General features: G+C 34.7%; 1 protein-coding gene and 1 pseudogene across 1 annotated transcript in view; one reads left to right on the top strand and one right to left on the bottom strand.

Annotated features, from left to right (window-relative positions):
* Nucleotides 1-22454, bottom strand: part of Olfm3 (olfactomedin 3) — a 201027-nt gene that overhangs the window by 61675 nt on the left and 116898 nt on the right. The window lies entirely within an intron of this gene.
* On the top strand, nucleotides 9590-12073 carry LOC114612374 (annotated as a pseudogene).

Here is a 22454-nt window from a genome sequence, read left to right as displayed (position 1 = left end):
TGGAGGCCTTTCCTCAAGGGAGGCTCCTCTCTCTGTGATAACATCAGCTTGTGTCAAGTTGACACATAAAACCAGCCAGTATAACACCATAAAAAGAGAATGTTTTAGCCTGTTTTGTAGAAAATCTTGAGCAGAATACAGAACTCCCGAATTCCGCATATTCAAGATTGTAAGAGAAACCCTGTGGTAGAAGAATGAGTCCTTGCTGGGTGCTCTCAAAAGAAAGAGCTTGCTTTGAGGAGGGTGGCTATGAAATGTATGGGAGAAATGTTACTTCAGCTACGATTTCTGATATCTGGTGAAGCATCGATTGGTTCCAGGGATGAAAACATCAGTTCAGGGAGAACACAGAGGGAAAGTGAGACACTCAATATCTTCAGAGTATCCAGAAAGTAAATATTTGCAGATCTCTTGGAAGGAACGTACAGAGTTAGAATGAACTTGAACATGTCTGAGTTAACAAAACTCACAGTAAATGTGCCTCAGAGATTTTTTATAGTGATAGTAGCACTTTCAGATCTATTTCTATGTTTATTTCAGTCAAGAATCATGGGAGTAATTCAGCAGAAGTATTTTCAAAAGCAGAACATTTATTGTAAAGGGCCAGAAAAAAATCAATAGCCAAATGTTATTGCTTCATCTGAGAAAACCAGGCTAGAAATTTGGAAGCTGGTGAAGCAGGAGATTTAAACACTGTCACTCATGGGAATTGATAGACACCCCTGAGAAACAGTTACAGAATGAGAACATGGGGTTGTCACAGAAAAATATGAATTGTAGTGAAATCTTAAAAACACCAGAAACAGAAGCACACACAGCTCCAGATAAAGGAGGAAGAAGAGCATCCTCTGCCCAGAGGAGTCATTGGTTATAGTGGAGGGGATTTGATAGCTCATGGAGGCCATCACAAGGCGATGGCACTGTTAAATTCCATTTGTACAAGAGACCATGGGTAAGGTCAGATACAGTTAAACTATATGTGAGACATTCTTTTTGGTAATTATGGGCATTTGTGTATTTCAAATGTTATAGGTTTTCCAATATACTTCATTATCCTGTTTAAATAAGTCAGCTTAAATAAGGATATGACTGCCTGAAGTTATGTGTTACAATTTTTCTTAGAGAGTATTTGTTGGTAAAAATAAAATTAACAGTTTACTTTTCACCTTTGAAATAGTGTCTGTAAAACATACTTATTTGTCTTTCTTCAAGATCTCAATTGTTCTCATTTAGTCTCATTTCTTTAGAGGTGAGATTTTTTTTAAGCTAAGTGATGACTAATTATTGTGTAATGAAACTTCAACTTGGCATTAATAATCTAAGCAAAACAGAATAAAGATACATTTTTTTTAAATCTGATTACTGTATCTTAGTGGTTGAGATGAACATTTTGATGCTTTGATGAATTCCAAAGCCTTTCTCTATCATTTGTACTGGAGTACAATTCTATTGTTTCTTACTAGCTTAATAAGTATGATGCAAAACCAAACAAGTTCCAGGAAAACATGAAAGAAAACCATATTGATTTTCAGAGTCTTTTGAAACAGGCAAATTTAATTACCATAAAGTAATGGTTGCCACTTGGAGACAGGAAGAATTCTTTAAAACTATGAGCTTTAAAGTAGTGCATCAGTGAGTGTTTAGAGAATTCAAATCAGATTTTCACAAAGTAAGAGAGCTGGTAAAATTCTGTTAGGTCTGTCCTCTGTGATACCATAAAGTGTAGCTACTTTAGTGTGAATGAACAAAACACAGTTCTCAATGGCTTCGTTTTCTATAAGACTAAAGTTGGGGAAAGAAAAAAATCATTTATTGGGTGCTTGCTTTCCATTTTTACTTCATCTGCAAATGTAAATATATTGATGAGCTGTAGAGGGAGAGAGCAGCTTCAAGGGAGTTTCCAAAGGTGATCAACATTATATTTATCTTCTCTCATACAACTTTATTTAATATAGGAAAATTTTTCTTCATAAAAATAATGTTATATTAAAATATAAAAAAACCACCAGTATTTGAATATAATCATACATGGCATTTTTGAGTGTTCTCTTCAGCAGGAAATATTTACTTTTTCAATTATTTCTTTAATTTCCCTGAGATTATAATATAAGTACATTACTTCTTTCTTTCTTCCAAACTGCCTTTCTCTCTCCAAAATAAATATAAATAATACATTATATCAATAGTAAATATATAATATATAAGTTATATAAATATAAAATATATATAATATAAAAATAAAATAATGGTTAACATCAAAATGGAAACTACATGGGAATTTTATATTCTAGCATGTTCAAATAAAATTCTCAGAGTGAAATGTATGTATGTATGGAGAGAATTATGTTCATGGTGACACATGCAACAGACTCTAGTTTTTCAGCTAAAAACATTATAAGATACAGACATGACAGAATACCCTCAAATGGAACCTTTGACTGAAATATAATATTTCTTTAAAAATCTTGCATTTCTCCTGGCAGGCTCCAGAATCTTTCCATGTGCTCTTCAGAGGAATCCTATCTAGAATATTTCACTGTAGTGTAAGAAAATCTTCTGTTGCTTAAAGGTTTATAACTGCTTAGTGATTGTGACTTATATGTAGTAAATTGGAGTTTTAAATTTAATTATTTCAATTGCTAGTATATGCTTTTTTGTTTCTGTGACATAATAGTTGGATGATGAGTTGTGCCACCAGGTGTCATCTGTGTTTAAACCTTGTTTTCACCATTTACTAACCTAGGTATTAATATGTTTTCTGTAATATAGAATGAGGAAAATATTGGTGCTTAGAGAACTACCTGATTCAATGATGCAATTTGTTAAACACTTAAAAGTTTCAAGATAAGTTAAATATCAATAAAGATTAATAGTAGTAGGTTAGCCCTTGCATCTTATGAACTCTCCAACCATGTGTTTTTAACAAGGTTGACAGTGTTTGGCATGTAATTTCTTCATATTAACATGATCTTAAATCCAATCAGAAGGCGGTTTGTTACCCCAATAACATGTGTGTTACTCTTGCACCTATTGGTATAATTTATCCAGGCTAGCTATTATTGTGGGTCACATGGATTACAGCTGGTTAATACTGTTGGATACTTCCCACTTAATCCGGCAGCCAGCAAAGCACTTTCCTGTTTTATCAATACTGGCCAGCATGGAGGAGCTTGCTGGTTAGATCCAACTTGATTTCTATATGTCCTGTAGCCAAAGTGTGCCTTTAGCAATAAAGAGACCCACTGAATTTAATCACGATCAACTATCTGTGTTACCTAGGTTTAAAATGATCCATTTTAGCCTGGTGGTCTCCTTAGTAGGTACATAACAAAAGACTTTTCTTATCAGTGATAGTTTTTGAAAAGGCCTTCTTTTATCTGCAATGACTACCTCATTCAAACATTATACTTTGAACTTTATTCAGCATGATATAAGTAAACAATTCAGGTGAAACTCAGAGGTAAATAAGGAGAAATTTGAATAAAAACTTGCTAAAATAAATACTTTCTATGCCACTGTTATGCTAAATTACATTGGTTGAACAAATGGTTGTGTCTATATTTAGGATGGAAAAAAACTCTGATAGATCTCTCCACCACTTTTGTCGCACTTTAGAAAACAATTGGTATTGCCCATTTCTTCTACCTTTAATCTAAGAAGCAATGATGATAATTTCGATATACGTTACATAAGTTGATCATTGTGGAATTTAAGCAAGTCCAATATTTTTTGACATGAACAAATTGAACTACCTCATCCAGACTGCCACAGTCTGTGTTACAAGCATTCTTCCATGTTGTGATAATGAGTGAGGTATTGAATGGAAGGTGGTGCAATCTAATCTCATCAAATATGAATATAGATCCTGTATCACTTTCTTCAACTGCCTCAGTCGCTGCCAGTTGTCCTACGGCAAACTTTCCATACTGATTTAAACAAAGAGCTAAAATAATACTGACAGTCATTGTAGAACTGTAAATTTCAACTCCTCTTATTTACAAAATAGAACTTCTGAGCTCCAATGACTGTGATAGCCTTCATGACTAACTAGTTCATTAAGCAGAATTATTTCTGAGTAAAATCCATTTAAAAATTAGTTTATGAAAGAAAGTAATTAAATTCACAGAGAATGAAGAAACACAGAATGCCTCTGTATACAGTAGAATTTTTAAACAATCTTCCCTAGTCTGGAAGGCAGGAGGGTGAGATGATTATAAATAATCTGAAAAAGCAATGAAATGCATCTCCATTAAGGCTCTCAAACTATTCTCTATGATACTGCTCTGGTGCTTATACACATTATATTTTATTCAGACGAAGTGGAGTATAAAGCAGGATAGTGAACTCCAATGTCAGCTGTAGCTTTTAATTAATACTACACCAGTATTTGCTCATCAGCTGCAACAAATGTAACACATTAACACACAATGCCATCAAGAGTAGAAGTCAAGTGCAAATAAGCTAGATGGTGTATATGAGAATACTCACTTGCTAGGAGCACTGCAATCTACTTTACAGTACAGATTTTTAATTAAAATATCCCATATTCTCAGACACACAATGGATTAAATGAATGAATACAAATACTGCACAAGAAGTGACACTCCATAGTCATTCTCATGACAGTATTATTTTGAACATTGTTTTGTCCACATATTTAAAACACACACACAGACACACACACACACACAAAGATACACATATATATACACACACACAGACACACAGACACACAGACACACACACACACACACACATATATATATATATATATATATATATATATATATAACAAAATAGAAAATGTCATAATTTTTACACTTATGTCTCAGGCATATATTCAATTCATATATGCCAATTTTGAAACAATGTCATGAAAAGATTTCAATACCTTCATATAAATCAGTGCAACATACTAGGTTTCAATTAAATAACAACATGGTTTAACTTTGTTAAAAAGAATGGGGAAGCTGTTCACATAACTGACTGTTTGTTGTTGTGCTAAGAAAGAATTTATCAGAATTCTTTGACAGAATCAGTTTTTCTCTCTTAATTTGTTTACCATCGGTCAGATAAAAAGGACTTGGGATGTAACAGCATAGCTGTAAATATTTAAGAGCTGATGCCTTAGATCAGTAATTCCTAAGGTTCTCTTTTTAACATTTAGTTTTCTCTTATACTTAAAATGAAGATTAAGACCGCTCATAAATATTCATTTCATGAATGAAGTGGCAGAAGTTGGCAAATGCCAGAGGCAGCAGTGCCAAAGGATGGACGGCGGCTTTTCAAGTTCTCTCTTCCATAAGGTTATTCTCAAGCATCAGTCAAAGAGCACTTCCATGGAAATGATGGCTTCTGGCTACCATGCAATGATCTACCGGTACTTTCAAAGATGTCTCCTGCTCTGAGTCTGAAAGAAGGCTAATGTAATGTTTTGCAAACAGAAGTTTCCAGAGTCTGTTAAACAGATCTAGCTCTGTTCTCAACCTTGTACATCTTTATTTTTAGACAGAAGTGAATTTAATCTTGACCATGACAAGAAGTTATTTTTACATTAAGTAAAATGATGTCCATTTAGCATGTTGTGCTTTTTTTTTCATATTTCCTATGTTCAGATTTTCTTGTCACCCTACGTTAGTTTTTTATGGTTGAAATTTTAGAAAACCATTTATCCGGGATTTCAGTCTTACTTGTAAGGAATATCGAGTCATGTACTTATCCCTAGTGAGATGGATACCAGGAGTACAATGATCTAGATTCCTATGGAACTCCGCCTGCTTCCTAGTTGTGTTACTTGTGTAAAACTTTTAGTTTATCAACCACAACAAAAAATGAGAATAGGACCTATCTACACAATAGTTGAAATATACTTGTTGGTAAGAGAATTCCTCACTTAATCATTTTGAATAATAAGAAAATTTATTTAAGAAAGTATTTGTAAAGCAATTATTAATGTGCATAAATTAATTACTAATTGTATTGGTGACTTCCATATTGAAAGTAATATTGCATGGAATTATTTATTTTTATTTGTTGATCATTTGAAACATCATGGAGTTGAATCAAAACCATATATACAATAGTTGATATACATAGTGTCATATATAGCAATGAGGATTCAAACTTTTGGCAGTATCAGAGTTAACATAAGGAATGGAAGGTTCCTGTATCAACTTGTACAGTTGCTGGCAGCCATTACCTGTGCACTTGACTTATAGCACCAATGCCTCCTCTGGGTCAGTATTTTGGTAAAAATATTGTAACATAAATTTAGAACACAAAACATCCTCTGTCCTGAAAAGATAATTCAGAGTTAGCTTTGATATCAATTCATGTACTTTAGGATAATCAACTTTAGTTCAATTAACATACCACAGTTATAGAAGAAACTTTTGGGTAGACATCCTCACAATTTTAATTAATCAAGAACTATTGTTCCTCAGAGGAAGTAAATAAAATGCAAAATATTTATGCTTGAGTTGGCTTTGTTGATATAATGACTGCCAAGGGTTGTTTGTGGAATGAAGTATCTCATCAATACTTGGACAGGTGATAAAATTGTATAAACTCTGTGTCACTTTAGCTTTGAGATTCTAGGGAAGTAACAAAGAACTGTAAAGCTTCTTCAGAGAGCAGCACGGTGTCCCACTGGATTATGATACAATTCTTAAGAACTAATGAGAATCTAGCTTTGTCTAAAAGCCAGAACATGTGACTTGAGGCTTACATAGTAATAACTTCAGTCTTCCTTTCAATAGCAATTTTGCAGTTTTTGTGCATGCTTCTGACTACACAACAGAGTTTGAATGTTCAGTCATCAAATTAATCCATGGTTCTTCTTATCTTTGATGACATCTGCAGTTCACACAAATAGGAAACTATTCAATATGACATGTTTTTCAATTCAAATTGTAGCTGATTTGATGTATGCTAAATTATGGGATGCCATGATCTTGCCATTTTATCTTCTTTTATGAAACACTTTGATTTTTGTTAGATATTTTATATGTCCAACCTGTATTTAATGAATTATTTTGCATTTTGACACAATATATTAAAATCTTGGCTTCGAATCTTTTTCATTTATCTTATATCATGGCCGAAGTATTACTAACTTACATAACAAAAGTGGATTTCTATACAAGTCTGGATTCAACTATGGACAGATAAAATTCTATTTCAATAGAAAAAATTCTGAATAGTCAATTTTTATGATGTATTCAGAAAACTTTACTTTATAGAATGTTGGGAAAAGATTACTTGGGAAATGTATTTAAAGTCTCCTAGATAAACCCAGAATGAGAAGGCACTTCTTCATGCATCTTTAACATGCCTTTAAAAGTCCTAGGAAGCAAGTTTCCACTAAATTATATTTTTATTCTAAATAAAAATATAGCACAGTAGATTTTTTTAAAATCTGACAAAGTCTACTATTTGCTGTCTCATAAACTTGGCATTTTAAAAAGAGCATCAGATACAATAAGCATTAAGATTGCCTACTGGCATATATCTCCTCTGCTTTTATGGATTTTGTCTAAAGGTTATATTTACTTTAAATAATTATGTGCAAAACCTACTAACTCTCTCCTCACTGAGTGCATGTTTCTTTATAAACTTCAGGAAAGTTCATACAAAACATACAATTTTATTTGTCTTTATTTGCTAAGGATAAAAGTTAGTTAAATGATACATGACATATGAATGTTTGGGTATAACACACACATACATATACACACACATATATATAATAACATCAAATATATATGAATGTTATGAATGTTAGTATAAAATGCAGTGTTAAGACTAATTATGTTAGATAGGGCACTGTATTAAATAACAATATTGATTGCCTAATAATCTAACTTTGAGAAATATTGTATCTAAGCTATGTGTGTTAATATCAACAAAATTTGTAGTACAGTTTTAACTTTCACTGTTATTACATATATATAAGTTTATATGTTTTAGTTCTAATATATTTATATATACACATTTATAAAACATTCATATATTTTAGATTAAAACAACTGAAAATGCCAAGAAAAAAATTATGTCTGTGCATACACAATCAGTACAGTGTCCTGTTCCTGGAGCTGTGTTTGTCTGAATGACAGAATTTCTTGACCCTATGAGAGCTCATGTAACCTAGAGGGCTACTGTATCTACCTTGACAATAGTTGCACATGGATGGCAGGGCATGTGGAGACACAGTGAGAGGCTTGGCTATGTGTTTTACTCCTGCTTCATGATTTGTGCAGAAGATAGCAATCTAAACCTGTTGACAGTGCTGTATGACACTGACCAAATGCAGTTGCCAGGAGACAGTTCTATGAAATGTCTGACCAATATAAAAGAATCAGGGATAGCTGCCAAGGATGGTGAAGCTCTGAAGAATTTCTGATGATATTTTTTTACTTTAGTTCTCTGGAAATGAACCTGTTTTGTTTGTTTGTTTTTTGTTTTGTTGTTTTGTTTTTTTGTTGTTTTTTCTCTTGCTACAAAAACTAGAGTCAGCAATAGCCCTTTATAGATGACTCTAAAGAATACATACTTTTCTGTTAAGGTTTAAATAGCATTAATATACCTGATCTGGCCCTTTAAAAAAGAAGAAATAGCTTAGAATGTTAAGGAGGTAAAATGGTTGCTGGCTTTAGATTACCACAGAAATCTTCATAAAATTGTTAAATATCTGGGGCATGTTTTTATAGAAACTATTTTTAGAGCTACAGGTTGCATGTAGAAAGAATAAAAAATATTCATAAATACTTATATGACACTAGATATATGTTATAAATTTATCATGTATCATAAATATATCTCATAAACTATATATTATCATATATAATATATATTATAAAAAGAACAAATTCAAAGGACAAAGGACTAGAGAAAAAGACATTTAACCTTTAAAAGGGCTGTAATAATATCTACTATTTTATTTTCTCCTCACCTATATTATCCCTTTCGATCTGTTTTGCAATATCTCATTATCACCATAAATATTATAAATAAATAAGAAGCCTACATTTATGGATTAATATATTTTTGCAACATCAGTGATGGGCTAACTGACTTCTTTTCTTGACTTCTTTAATCTCTTTCCTATGTCCCTTCATGGTTCTCCTGGAACATAAAAATTGTTCCATGTTATTTGTCTCATCCCTCTCATAATTTCCTTTCATGTATTCACAGTTTCAATGTTTTGCTGTCTGTGTCTTAATAATGTGGCTCCTGCTTTGTGTTTCTTGGGTAATTAGAATGATCACACAGTTTCCCCTTGATTCATACATAGACAATAAAGACAAAAGAAAAGGCGGTTTAATGACTAGTGTTTTCAAGAAAGTAATAATAAAGCCTCCGCGTCCTGCTCGCTGAGAGAGGTTATCTCTCCTTTTCCTTCTCCCTTCCCCTAAGAGTTGTCTGCTGGTTCTAAGCTTGAAGAAGATTCTACAGTCCTTATTGATCCTTTTTCTTGGCGTTACCATTTTTGAAGCAAAGTTAACCTAGCTTTCTGGTCTGAGCTTTCTTTTTGGCCACCTTTTAAAACTTTTTTTTTTGATCTATAAAATAGACATGAGATAGTTCTACAATGTCCAAGTCATTCCAGCAGTCATCTCTCGGTAGGGATTCACAGGGTCATGGGTGTGACCTGTCTGCAGCAGGAATAGGCCTTCTTGCTGCTGCTACCCAGTCTTTAAGTATGCCTGCATCTCTTGGAAGGATGAACCAGGGTACTGCACGCCTTGCTAGTTTAATGAATCTTGGAATGATTTCTTCATTGAATCAACAAGGAGCTCATAGTGCACTGTCTTCTGCTAATACTTCTTCCCATAATTTTCAGTCTATATTTAACATTGGAAGTAGAGGTCCACTCCATTTGTCTTCTCAACACCGTGGAGATACAGACCAGGCCAGTAATATTTTGGCCAGCTTTGGCCTGTCTGCTAGAGACTTAGATGAACTGAGTCGGTATCCAGAGGACAAGATTACCCCTGAGAACTTGCCCCAAATTCTTCTACAGCTTAAAAGGAAGAGAATTGAAGGCCCTACATTGAGTTATGGTAGAGATGGCAGATCTACTACACGGGAGTCACCATACAGAGTACCTAGGGATGATTGGGAAGAAAAAAGGCACTTTAGAAGAGATAGTTTTGATGATCGTGGTCCTAGTCTCAACCCAGTGCTTGATTATGACCATGGAAGTCGTTCTCAAGAATCTGGTTATTATGACAGAATGGATTATGAAGATGACAGATTAAGAGATGGAGAAAGGTGTAGGGATGATTCTCTTTTTGGTGAGACCTCGCAAAACTATCATAAATTTGACAGTGAGTATGAGAGAATGGGACATGGTCCTGGCCCCTTACAAGAGAGATCTCTCTTTGAGAAAAAGAGGGGCGCTCCTCCAAGTAGCAATATTGAAGACTTCCATGGACTCTTACCGAAGGGTTATCCCCATCTGTGCTCTATATGTGATTTGCCAGTTCATTCTAATAAGGAGTGGAGTCAACATATCAATGGAGCAAGTCACAGACGTCGATGCCAGCTTCTTCTTGAAATCTACCCAGAATGGAATCCTGACAATGATACTGGACACACAATGGGTGATCCATTCATGCTGCAGCAGTCTACCAACCCAGCACCAGGGATTCTGGGACCACCACCTCCTTCATTTCATCTTTGAGGACCAGCAGTTGGACCAAGAGGAAATCTGGGTGTTGGTAATGGGAACCTACAGGGACCAAGACACATGCAAAAAGGCAGAGTGGAAACCAGCCGAGTTGTTCGCATTATGGATTTTCAGCGAGGAAAAAACCTTGAGATATCAGCTAATACAACTGGTAGAACCATTTGGAGTCATTTCAAACCATCTGATTCTAAATAAAATTAATGAGGCATTTATTGAAATGGCTACCACAGAAGATGCTCAGGCTGCTGTGGATTATTATACAACTACACCAGCATTAGTGTTTGGCAAGCCAGTGAGAGTTCATTTATCCCAGAAGTATAAGAGAATAAAGAAACCTGAGGGAAAAACAGATCAGAAGTTTGATCAAAAGCAGGAGCTTGGACGTGTGATACATCTCAGCAATTTACCTCATTCTGGCTATTCTGACAGTGCTGTCCTCAAGCTTGCTGAGCCTTATGGGAAAACAAAGAATTATATATTGATGAGGAGAAAAGTTTGGCTTTTATTGAAATGGAAACCAGAGAAGATGCAATGGCAATGGTGGACCACTGTCTAAAGAAGGCACTTTGGTTTCAAAGGAGATGTGTTAAAGTTGACCTGTCTGAGAAATATAAAAAACTGGTGCTGTGGATTCCTAACAGAGGCATTGACTTACTGAAAAAAGATAAATCCCGGAAAAGATCCTATTCTCCAGATGAAAAAGAATTTCCAAGTGATAAGAAGTCTAAAACTGATGGTGCTCAGAAGACTGAGAGTCCAGCTGAGGGTAAAGAACAAGAAGAGAAGTCAGGTGAGGATGGTGAGAAAGACGCCAAGGATGACCAGACAGAACAGGAGCCCAGTATGCTTCTTGAATCTGAAGATGAACTGCTTGTCGATGAGGAGGAAGCTGCAGCACTACTAGAAAGTGGTAGTTGAGTGGGCGATGAGACCGAAGCTGTGAAAAAAGATGCAAGTGCTTCAGCAACATCCAAGAGAAAGCTTAAAAAGGTGGACAAGATGGAGGAACTTGATCAAGAAAATGAAGCTGCATTGGAAAATGGGATTAAAAATGAGGAAAATACAGAACCCAGTGCTGAATCTGCTGAGAATGCTGATGATCCGAACAAAGACACAAGTGAAAATGCAGATGGCCAAAATGATGAGAACAAGGAGGACTGTACAGTTCCAGATAAGTATAGAATTGGACCATAGCAGCCTAATGTTCCTGTTGGTATAGACTATGTGATACCTAAAACAGGGTTTTACTGTAAGCTGTGTTCACTCTTTTATACAAATGAAGAAGTTGCAAAGAATACTCATTGCAGCAGCCTTCCTCATTATCAGAAATTAAAGAAATTTCTGAATAAATTGGGAGAAGAACGGAGGCAGAAGGAAACTTAAGCAGTACAACAGGAAGCTTAATTATTTCAAAGAAAACAATGATTCTTTGATTTTAATGTTAACCTTTTTTAAATACAATACGGATAGTTAGAAAACTACTGTACTATTTTGTTTTAGTGGAAAATAATAGATGTCTGTTCATGTGTTTAAGTGTTATAGCAAAAAATACACATATGGTTAAGTTAATGAAAAGGTTTTCTTTCATCAGAGTGACAACAGACAAAAGTACTTCCTGGAGATTGACTGTTGTAAGCTATGGAAAACAACTTGCACCACCAAGAGAAAGATAACATAGAACCATTCAGAAAAATGAAATTTAGTAGTTTGAGGCTTCAAAGAAATGTCAACTTTTGATTCCATTCAATAAAGAACAAAACCAATTGTAAAAAAAAAAAAGAAAGTAATAATAATCCATCAGTTGATTTTTGTAACAATTAAGATAAAACTGAACTTGAGATGCCAGCCTACAAAGGAAGGGCAGCTGAACAGAGCAGGATAAGTTAGTTTTCCCTCCTGAGGGCATTTGAAATAAGAAAGAACTCCTTTCCAGCTTGTGATTGTATTTAAAGAAAAAAAGGCATGTGACAAAAATATGAAAGTGAAGCATAAAACTTAAAAATGAGGACATAAGCTTTGACTTGCATGTTCTGTATGACCAAAGCCCAGCTTCTGCCTTAAATATGGGATGATCTATGAAAGTCTTGGAAGGAAAGCAAGCTAGCAGATAGGTAGATGGTGAAAATTTTGTTCATATATCAAATAGAGACTTGACATTTCACACCTGGTTGAATCCCAGGCCCGAAAATAAATTCAATTAGATTGGAGACAGAAGTGAGCTCAAGGACACAGAAAGCTGAATTGAGGAAACCAGTTGCTCATGGTTACAAGTGTTCAAGCTGGGATTCAGATACTTATTGAATTGAGCCTGCTAGGATGATTCCAGGTACTCTGCAACTATACCCAGACAAAACACATGAATCCTCATGTGAAGCTCATCAACTCTTAGACCTGAGAGATAAAATAAATCACAAATGATACCACAAAATTTGGGTGTGTTTGTTATACTGCAATAAAAATTAGGGCAAATTTCTTTGTCAATTGATAATGATGTCATTTTTCCTCTTTCTAATCAGTTTCAATTTATTAAAAAATGTATTAAATGACAAGTTCTAATATCATAAAATAAATAACATTATGTTTTTTTTTCCTTCAATGGATAACAGACAGGCACACTCAGTCGTAAAATTTCTTAAACAGAAACAATGAGTGAATATTTTAAGATCTGTTGTTAGCAGAGTAAATGTAATGTAATCAATTAATTTAGGTCACTTTTGTAAACTACCTAAAGAAAATATGGAGTTACATAATATAGACTAGAATGCATTAGAATTAATATTTCATGAACTACTAAGTAGTGTAGTGATTAAGATAAAAATCATGGAGTGAAGTAGTAGTAAATTAACTTCATTAAAACTTTGTTATGACAGCGAAGCACAGTAAATTGAGGAAAATGACATATGATAGAGAAGGAAAAGGAAATGTTACTCATCTATGACAGAAAAATATTTTAAAGTCTTCATAGTTAAACAAATAAGTTTTTACAGTAAAACCTTTAAAAATCCAGTGGAATAATAGACAATAAATATAGAAATAGAGTATTTTTACCCACTAGCAGTAAATTTGAAATAGTTTCATATTTTATCCAGAGAGCTACAACATATCTCATTTAAATGGAGGAACTGACTCTCACGTCGTTAGATAGAGAAGATTCGAAAGGAAAAGGAACTCTTTATAAATTTGTCTGCATCTGCTAAAATTCTATCAATCCCACAGATCTCTATTTATTAACATAATATAAATAATATAGTAGACATAATAAGGTTATATGTGACATGCTTATAGTGTTTGGAAAAAGATGTTAGTAAGAGAGAAAAATTTATAGTATGCATCTTCACTTAGTAAGAGAATCCAGCTATTAGCATTTATGTTGTTTAAACATAATTAACTTAGCAACTATTTTTATTATTGAACATTAAAATCAAACTACAATGGAGTTTTGGTATGACTAGCATTTTATTGGTTCAAAATAAAAATAACTATACAAACAGTTATGTACTACTCTTTTCCTTCTATTAAGTTGCCTTGTCCAGCCTTGATATGAGGGTTTTTGCCTTGTCATATTGTATCTTGTCTGTTGTGTTTAGCTGTTGTCTCTTGGAGGCCTTCTCTTTTCTGAATGTTAATGTAGGAGTACTGGATCTGAGGAGAAAGGTGTTAGTAAGGGAGCTAAGAGGAGTGAAGAGATGAGAAAATAAGATTGTGATCTATTATCTGAAAAGAAATTATTTTCATTAAAAACAAAATAAAATTAAAACAAAGGATTGGAAAAATGTATATATAACATACTTTTCTATATTTGAAACTACTGGTCTAGCACAGAAACTTTAGTGGGTGTACAAATGTGCAAAACCACAAATTAAGTAACTCGAGCAAAAGCAGATTACACATAATTAAATGATTTTATCCATATGTATCTAATATTTAAATTAACTAGATTTGTATTCTCAGTGTGTCTTTTTCATGATTTGAACCTATTACTCAGTGCTTTAGAAGTCATGCTAGAAGTCCTCCCCTCAGCTGAATATTTCTATCTGTTCTCCTGATCCTTTGGGCATCTCTTCTGCTTCCCACCATACCTGATTCTGTTCCCTTTTTGCCTGCCCCTTCCTTCTTCCACCCTGATCCCTCTCTCCCTCCCTCCTCTCCTCTGCCTTCCATGATTTTGTTCCCTCTTCTAAGTGAGATTGAAACATCCTCACGTGAGCATTCCTTCTTTTTAAGCTTCTTATAGTCTGTAGGTTGTTTAAAGGGTATTCTGTGCTTTAGGCTAAATATGTGAGAAACTCCCATATTGTTGTATAATGGTTGCATAATGAAGGAGACATTAGCTGAAATACCCAACAGTAAGGAGATAGAATCTGAAGAGACCACTTCTTGTACATAGACAGGGACCTCAGTGAAGGGATGAAGTCCACCAACCTGCCTTCAAAAATTTTTATCCAGAATTGTTCCTGTTTATAAGAAATATGGAAACAAATTGGAGTAAAGATTATAGGAAAGGCCATACAGTGACTGGCCTAATGTCAGATCCAACTTATGGATGGCTACCAAACCCTGACACTATTACTGATGTTATGTTGTGCTTGCATCCAGGAGCTAGCATGGCTTTCCTCTGAGAGACTCTACCAGCAGCTAACTGAGACAGATGCAGATCTTTACATGCAACTATTGGACTGAGATCGGGCTCCCCTATGGAAGAGTTACTAGAAGTATTGAAGAAGCTGAAATGAATTGCAACCCCATAGGAAGACCAATACTATCAGCTAACCTGTACCCTTGGGAACTTCAGGAGACTAAACCACCAATCAGAGTGGACATGGGCTTGTCTGTAGCCCCAGACACATATGTAGTCAAGGACTGCCTTATCTGGCCTCAGTGCGAGAGGATGCACCTAATCCTGTAGAGACATGATGTCTCATGGAAGAAGGATGCCGGGGGTGGAAAAATGGGGGCTTTGGGTGGGAAGCTCCATCTCAGAGGCAAAATGGAGGGAGTAAGGTGAAGAACTCTGGGAGGGGGTACTGGGAAGGCAGACAACACTTGAAATGTTATACAATAATTTAAAAAGTAGGTGTGGCCTTGTTGGGGGAAGTATATCACAGGGGTTTGGTTTTAGAGGTTTCAGATGCTCAAGCCAAGACCAATTTCACTCTGTTCCCACTGCCTGTTAATCCAGATGTAGAACTCTCAGCTACTATTCTAACACCAAGTCTGCAGCATGCCTGTTCTCAGTCTTTTCATTGTGATAATAATGGACTAGATCTTTGAACTAGAAGCCAATCTGAGTTGAATGTTTTTCTTTATGAAAGTTGCCATGGCAATGCTGTCTTTTACAGCAACAGAAACCATAACTAAGACACAGTCCTAAAGATCATATACATAAATTTAAAAATCACTTTTCAAAAGTATTTTTATTGGTTATTTTATTTATTTATATTTCTTTTTTGTATTTTTATTGGATATTTTATTTACATTTCAGATGTTATCACCTTACCCCGTCCTATCGCATGGCTCCTCCTCCTGCTTCTCTGCAGATGTGCCCCTACCAACCCCCCCATTCCCACCTCCCCAACCTCGAATTCCCTCCCCCCACACACACACACGGCATCCAGCCTTCATGGGACCAAGGATCTCCTCTCCCACCTATGCCCAACAAGGCCATCCTCCCCTACATATACAACTGAGCCATGGATCCCTCCCTAAGCGCTCCCAGGCTGGTGGTTTAGACACTGGGAGCTCTGGCTTGTTGGTATTGTTGCTCTCTTCATGGGGCCACAAACTCTTTCAGATCCTTCAGTCTTCACTCTAACTCCTCCATCGGGAACCCCTTGATCAGTTTAATGGTAAACTGTGAGCATCTGCCTCTGAATATGTCAAACTCTGGCAGACTTTAAGGACACAGCTATATCAAGCTCCTGTCAGCATGCACTTCCTGGCATCCACATCAGTATCTACCTTTGGTGACTGCACATGGAATGGATACCCAGATGGAATGGTATCAGTTTCTGTCCCACACTTTGTCTCCATATTTACTCCCTTGAGTATTTTGTTAATCCTTTTAAGAATGATTGAAGTGCCAACACTTGGTCTTTATTCTTCATGAGCTTCATGTGGTCTGTGAGTTGAATCTTGGGTATTTCAAGCTTCTTGGCTAATATCCAATAATCAGTGAGTGAATACCATTTGTGTTCTTTTGTGATTGGGTTACCTCACTCAGGGTGATATTTGCTAGTTCCATCCATTTACCTAAGAATTTCTCAAATTCAATGTTTTTAATAGCTGAGTAATATTCCATTGTGTAAATGTACCACATTTTTGTATCCATTACTCTGTTGAAGGACATCTGGGTTCTTTCCAGCTTCTGGCTATTATAAATAAGGCTGCTATGAACATAGTGGAGCATATGTCCTTGTTATCTGTTAGAGCATCTTCTGAGTATATGCCCAGAAGTGGTATAGCTGGATCCTCAGGTAATACTATGTCCAATTTTCTGAGGAACCGCCAGACTGATTTCCAAAGTGGTTGCACCATCTTGCAATCCCACCAACAATGGGGGAGTGTTCCTCCTTCTTCACATCCTCGCCAGCATCTACTATCACCTGAGTTTTTAATCTTAGCCATTCTGACTGGTGCGAGCTGGAATCTCAGGTTGTTTTGATTTACATTTCCTTGATGACTAAGGATGCTGAACATTTCTTTAAGTGCTTCTCGGCCATTCAAGTTTCCTCAGTTGAGAATTCTTTGTTAAGCTCTATACCCCATTTTTGAATAGGGTTATTTGGTTTTCTGGAGTCTAATTTCTTGAGTTCTTTGTATATATTCGATATTAGACCTCTATCTGATTTAGAATTGGTAAAGATCTTTTCCCAATATGATTTTTGCCATGTTGTCCTATTGACAGTGTGGTTTGCCTTACATAAGTTTCACAATTTTATGAAGTCCCCTTTGTCTCTTGTTGATCTTAGAGCATAAGCCATTGGTGTTCTGTTCAGGAACTTTTCTCCTGTGCCCAAGTATTCAAGGTTCTTCCCCACCTTCTTTTCTATTAGTTTCAGTGTATCTGGTTTTATGTGGAGGCCCTTTATCTACTTGGACTTGAGCTTTGTACAATGAGATAAGAATTGTATTCTTCTACATGTTGTCCTCCAGTTGAACCAGCACCAATTGTTGAAAATGCTGTCCTTTTTCCACTGGACAGTTTTAGTTCCCTTGTCAAAAATCAAGTGACCGTAGGTGTGTGTGTTCATTTCTTGGTCTTCAATTCTATTCCATTTTTCTTCCTGCCTGTCTCTGTACCAATATTAGGCAGTTTTTATCACTATTGCTCTGTAGTACAACTTGAGGTAAGGGATGGTGATGCCTCAAGAAGTTCTTTTATTGTTGAGAATAGTTTTTGCTATCCTAGGTTTTTTGTTATTCCAAATGAATTTGAGAATTTCTCTCTCTAAGTCTGTGAAGAATTGGGTTGGGATTTTAATGGAAATCGCATTAAATCTGTAGACTGCTTTTGGAAAGATAGCCATTTTTTACTATATTAATCCTGCCAATCCCTGAGCATGGGAGATCTTTCCATCTTCTGAGATTTTCTTCAATTTCTTACTTTAGAGACTTGAAGTTCTTGTCATACAGATCTTTCACTTTCTTGATTAGATTATCCCCCTTCTCAATTTCTCCTCCAAAAAATATTTAATGAAAAATAGTTGTGATGTAATGTTAAGTGATACAAGGCTAGTCCATGATCCCAGTAAGGCCTAAGACTCACACAGCCATATAGAAGTAAGCTCTCTCTCTCTCTCTCTCCCTCTCTCTCTCTCTCCCTCCCTCTCTCCCTCCCTCCCTCTCTCCCTCTTCTCTCTCTCTCTCTCTCTCTCTCTCTCTCTCTCTCTCTCTCTCTCTCTCTCTCATACACACACACACACACACACACACATAAACTTATACTCAGGCACACACATAAGGATACTTTTTTTCAGGAAGTATTATGACTGAATTTTGCTAGTGTTAGGAGTCATTTTTAAAACTTTTCTATAACTTCCACCATTTTAAATATTAATATTCATTTGGTTTACATAGCTCCTAAAATATATCGAGTCAAAACAAAATACCTGATGAATGGAGAAGTTTGTAAATTACTTACATGAAGTTTTTTGCTCTAATAAAAATAAAACATTTTGTGTTCACTGTATAAAATTTTTACTTATTTAATACATTTATTCTACTAGCCAATTCTATAGGAATTGAATTTAATCAACTTAATATATCCACCAGCTTTATTTTAGCTATCACAAAATGGAGAAATTCTTTAATTCTAAGATATAATACAGAATTATTTGATTCATGCCATAAGTCACAGTAAAAGCACCATAAAATTAATGGATATATTGATTTTCTTTAGTCAAAAAAGAGGTAGCAGTTAAACAAATTTAACAGAACAGATCAACACTGATAGGAACAAATTAATCTCCAAAGAGCAAAAATTTCCACTTTCTACTTTATAGCCTTCATCTTTCATTTCTATATAAAAACTAATAATTTTAGCCTAACTAAATATTTGGAAAATTTGAGCTTCTGATTTAATAAAAATGACCTTTTCCCCAATAGACTATTAGTGATACCATATTTTTCAGAGTAATTTAACTAATTTATCTCATAATTCCTCTGGCTGAACTAATGTTAGCACCCTGCACAGTTCTTAGCCCGAAAGAGTTTCCTTCAGGGGCTTGGAAAATTTATCTAGAAGCTTTAAATTTGTACTAGTTAATCTACTTCATGAATAATTAATTTAGTATGTAAAATTTACCTTGTCTACTAGGTTGGGTTAAGCAAAGCAATTTAAATCCTTTGAAGAGAAGGAAACAGAAATTTTGAGATGGGGTTTTTCATTGTCTTGAAGGTCATCAAGCAGTCTTGACTCCCATAACCATCTCTGATGTTCTGCTAGTTTCCAACTCAAAAGTATCAGCAATAGAAGAGCAAACCGTCATATCCACCTGTATATGTGGATTCTATTCCTTGAACCCAGGTCCTCATGTTTGTACATGAAGCACTTTCCTAACTGAGCTATGTCTCAGACTAAGATAATTCTTTAGTCAAAATGATGGGAGCTGTTTCCAAAGAGGACATCCAGAGATACCTATCTTTAGTATTCACTACCAGTATGTAAAATATCAGGTTTAAATGAAAATTAGTGTCCATAAAAGTTATAAAATGTAGATGAGTTTTACTATGTTCAGACTAAATAAAGTTATCCACTTAAAAAAAAAAAACAAGGATTTTTAATCATCTTGTAAAAATCTCATCATTATTTTTTCTCTTTTTCTTTTTTAATCCTTATTTACAGTCCAGTCTTTATCTCACTTCCAGTCTGCCTCCTGACTACAATCCATCCTCAGAGAGGATGTCCCTATCCCTGATCCCCATAAAAAAAAATAAATGTTGAATATGACTGACTTGATATAGGTTAAAAAATATTTATTTCTCCCTGAATCTTAAATTTGCCTTCATTTGTACTATAGATGCTATATATGTGGTATGTGAAAGCACATGTGGCGATCAGAGATCTTTGGATGCACAGGTACTTAATTGCCAGGTGAATATGGTTTTCTTAATGTGGGTGCTGGAAATTCAATTCAGGTCATCTCCAAGAGCAATGATTATACACTTATATATACTGGAAAATTGAATTATTATCACATAATATATTCTGATTATGGTTTCCCATCCTCATCTCCTTCTATGTCGTCCCCTTCCTTCTCTGCAACCATCTAACTCTATGACATTTTACTCTTTTGTTTAGGAAAAACAAAACAAATAAACAATCAGGCAAATTAAAAATTAAAACAAAAACAATCTAAAACAGAATAAAACAAATAAACAAAAACAAACAAATGAACAATGAAAGAGCAAGAGAGGCACTTACCCATGCAGACTTTTCTGCTTATAGAAAATCAATAAAAACACAAAACTGGAAACCATAGTATATAAGCAGAAGACTTAACTGGTGAGTCATCTCTCTAGCCCAAGCTGCTACTCTTTGTTTTGTTTCATTTTTGAGGAATCATTGATGGAGACAGAACTTGGTACCTAATAGCACCAGGAAGCCTTGAGTAATGTGGGAAGGTAATAAAAGAAGGTGTTTCCCATAGATCTTCTTACAGAAAGATGGACTTAAAATAACAGTAGATAAACAAGAAAAATGTATGCTTCCAAAGAATCAGTCTACAGAAGCTTATAACATTATCTACTGATCAATGACTAATACTTTAAAGTTGCACATTTACCTAGCAGTTTTCTATTTCAAAATTTTCCTTTTCCAGGAAATTCATATAAAATAGTGGTCATGCTTTATTCTTGAGTTAACTTTTTTCTATTTGGAAAAACTACAACAACAACAACAAAAGTCTATGCATAACTTTGAAAACAGTGGAAAATTTAGACTAAACCCCATATGCAGTAACTATTTCAAATGACACCCAAAGGATCTCTACGAATGCCCTTGAGTTTCTTTGAGTATCATCACTGCCTTAGCTATGAAACAAAATACATGGTAAACATTACCAAATAATCTACTTATAAGGGACTATTGATTTAGCTGTTAATGATTTGATAAGTTAAAGGTAATTGTATTAATAATTTACCATGATTCCACTCAGTAATTTTGTCAAAGGGAAGAGAAGCACTTGAGTTCTTCATCTATTTGTCTTTCATCTATTCAAGTACACATATGCACACATTTGTGTCCATGTGCATGGAGCCATCCATGCTACAATTTTAAGCAGAGTCTCTCACTGGGATTTGAGACTCACTGATTAAATCACACCAGCTAGCCAGTCCCCATCACCACATCCCCAGAACTGTGTTATAAGCTATTGCCATAATGCTTAACTTTTCTATTTGTACTCTAGGGATTGATATCAGGTTTTTATGCTTGTGCAGAAAATGCTTTATGAATTGAGCCCTCTGTTTAAACCCAGATTTAAGTTTTTCTAGTAAGTACAATTTTATGTCAGGGTTTATATTTTCACTCATTGATTCATTCTGCTACTAGGTCTCAATTTATCAAAATCTAATCTCTTCTGAAACTAAAGTATTTTTAAAGGTTTGTATAAACCAAGTTATCTGTTTTAAGGAAGCTTTTAGGATGCCAGGATGAGATGAGAGTTGTCAACAGACTTCTCTTTTCTTTTTCATGAAACAGTTTTAAATTGTATCTTAGGAGTTTGTCAACAAAGATAAACTACAAAGAACTAGAATCATGAACTAAATAGAAACGAGGAGCAATTATTCCCAATTACCATTTGATATTGAAAGAGTATGTCTTTTGAAATGTTTAAAACATATATGAAGACCCACAAAATTGGCATATATACTTCCTGCCTTATTGGTTTAATATTCATATTTAATTCCAGATAATTTAAAACCATCAGAATTACTTTTCAATGTATTTATTTTATGTTATGTTTATTCTATTATATTATGGTGTTTCAGACTATATAATTTAATATTTTGTCGATAGCATAGCTAATGTTTGTGTTTATATTTGTCTTGTTTCCAGTAAATCTTATTCTTTTATATTCATTTATAATATGCTTCCAAGTCCAATAAATGTAACTACTACAAATTGTAATGTTGTTTTGAAAACTTGAACTGTTTCTTCCATAATTATATAAATTCAGAGATGTCTATCACAGAATAGAATAGTAGGAAGGAGTGTATTGTGTATGAACCTGAGGATGGAAAGAGATCTCTGAAGGACTGTCTT

This window comes from Grammomys surdaster, unplaced genomic scaffold (assembly GCF_004785775.1).
Source record: "Grammomys surdaster isolate TR1022 unplaced genomic scaffold, NIH_TR_1.0 126158, whole genome shotgun sequence".
Taxonomy (NCBI): Eukaryota; Metazoa; Chordata; class Mammalia; order Rodentia; family Muridae; genus Grammomys; species Grammomys surdaster.
The sequence above is the reverse complement of the archived record's forward strand: the minus strand, read 5'-3'. Positions and strand labels throughout refer to the sequence as shown.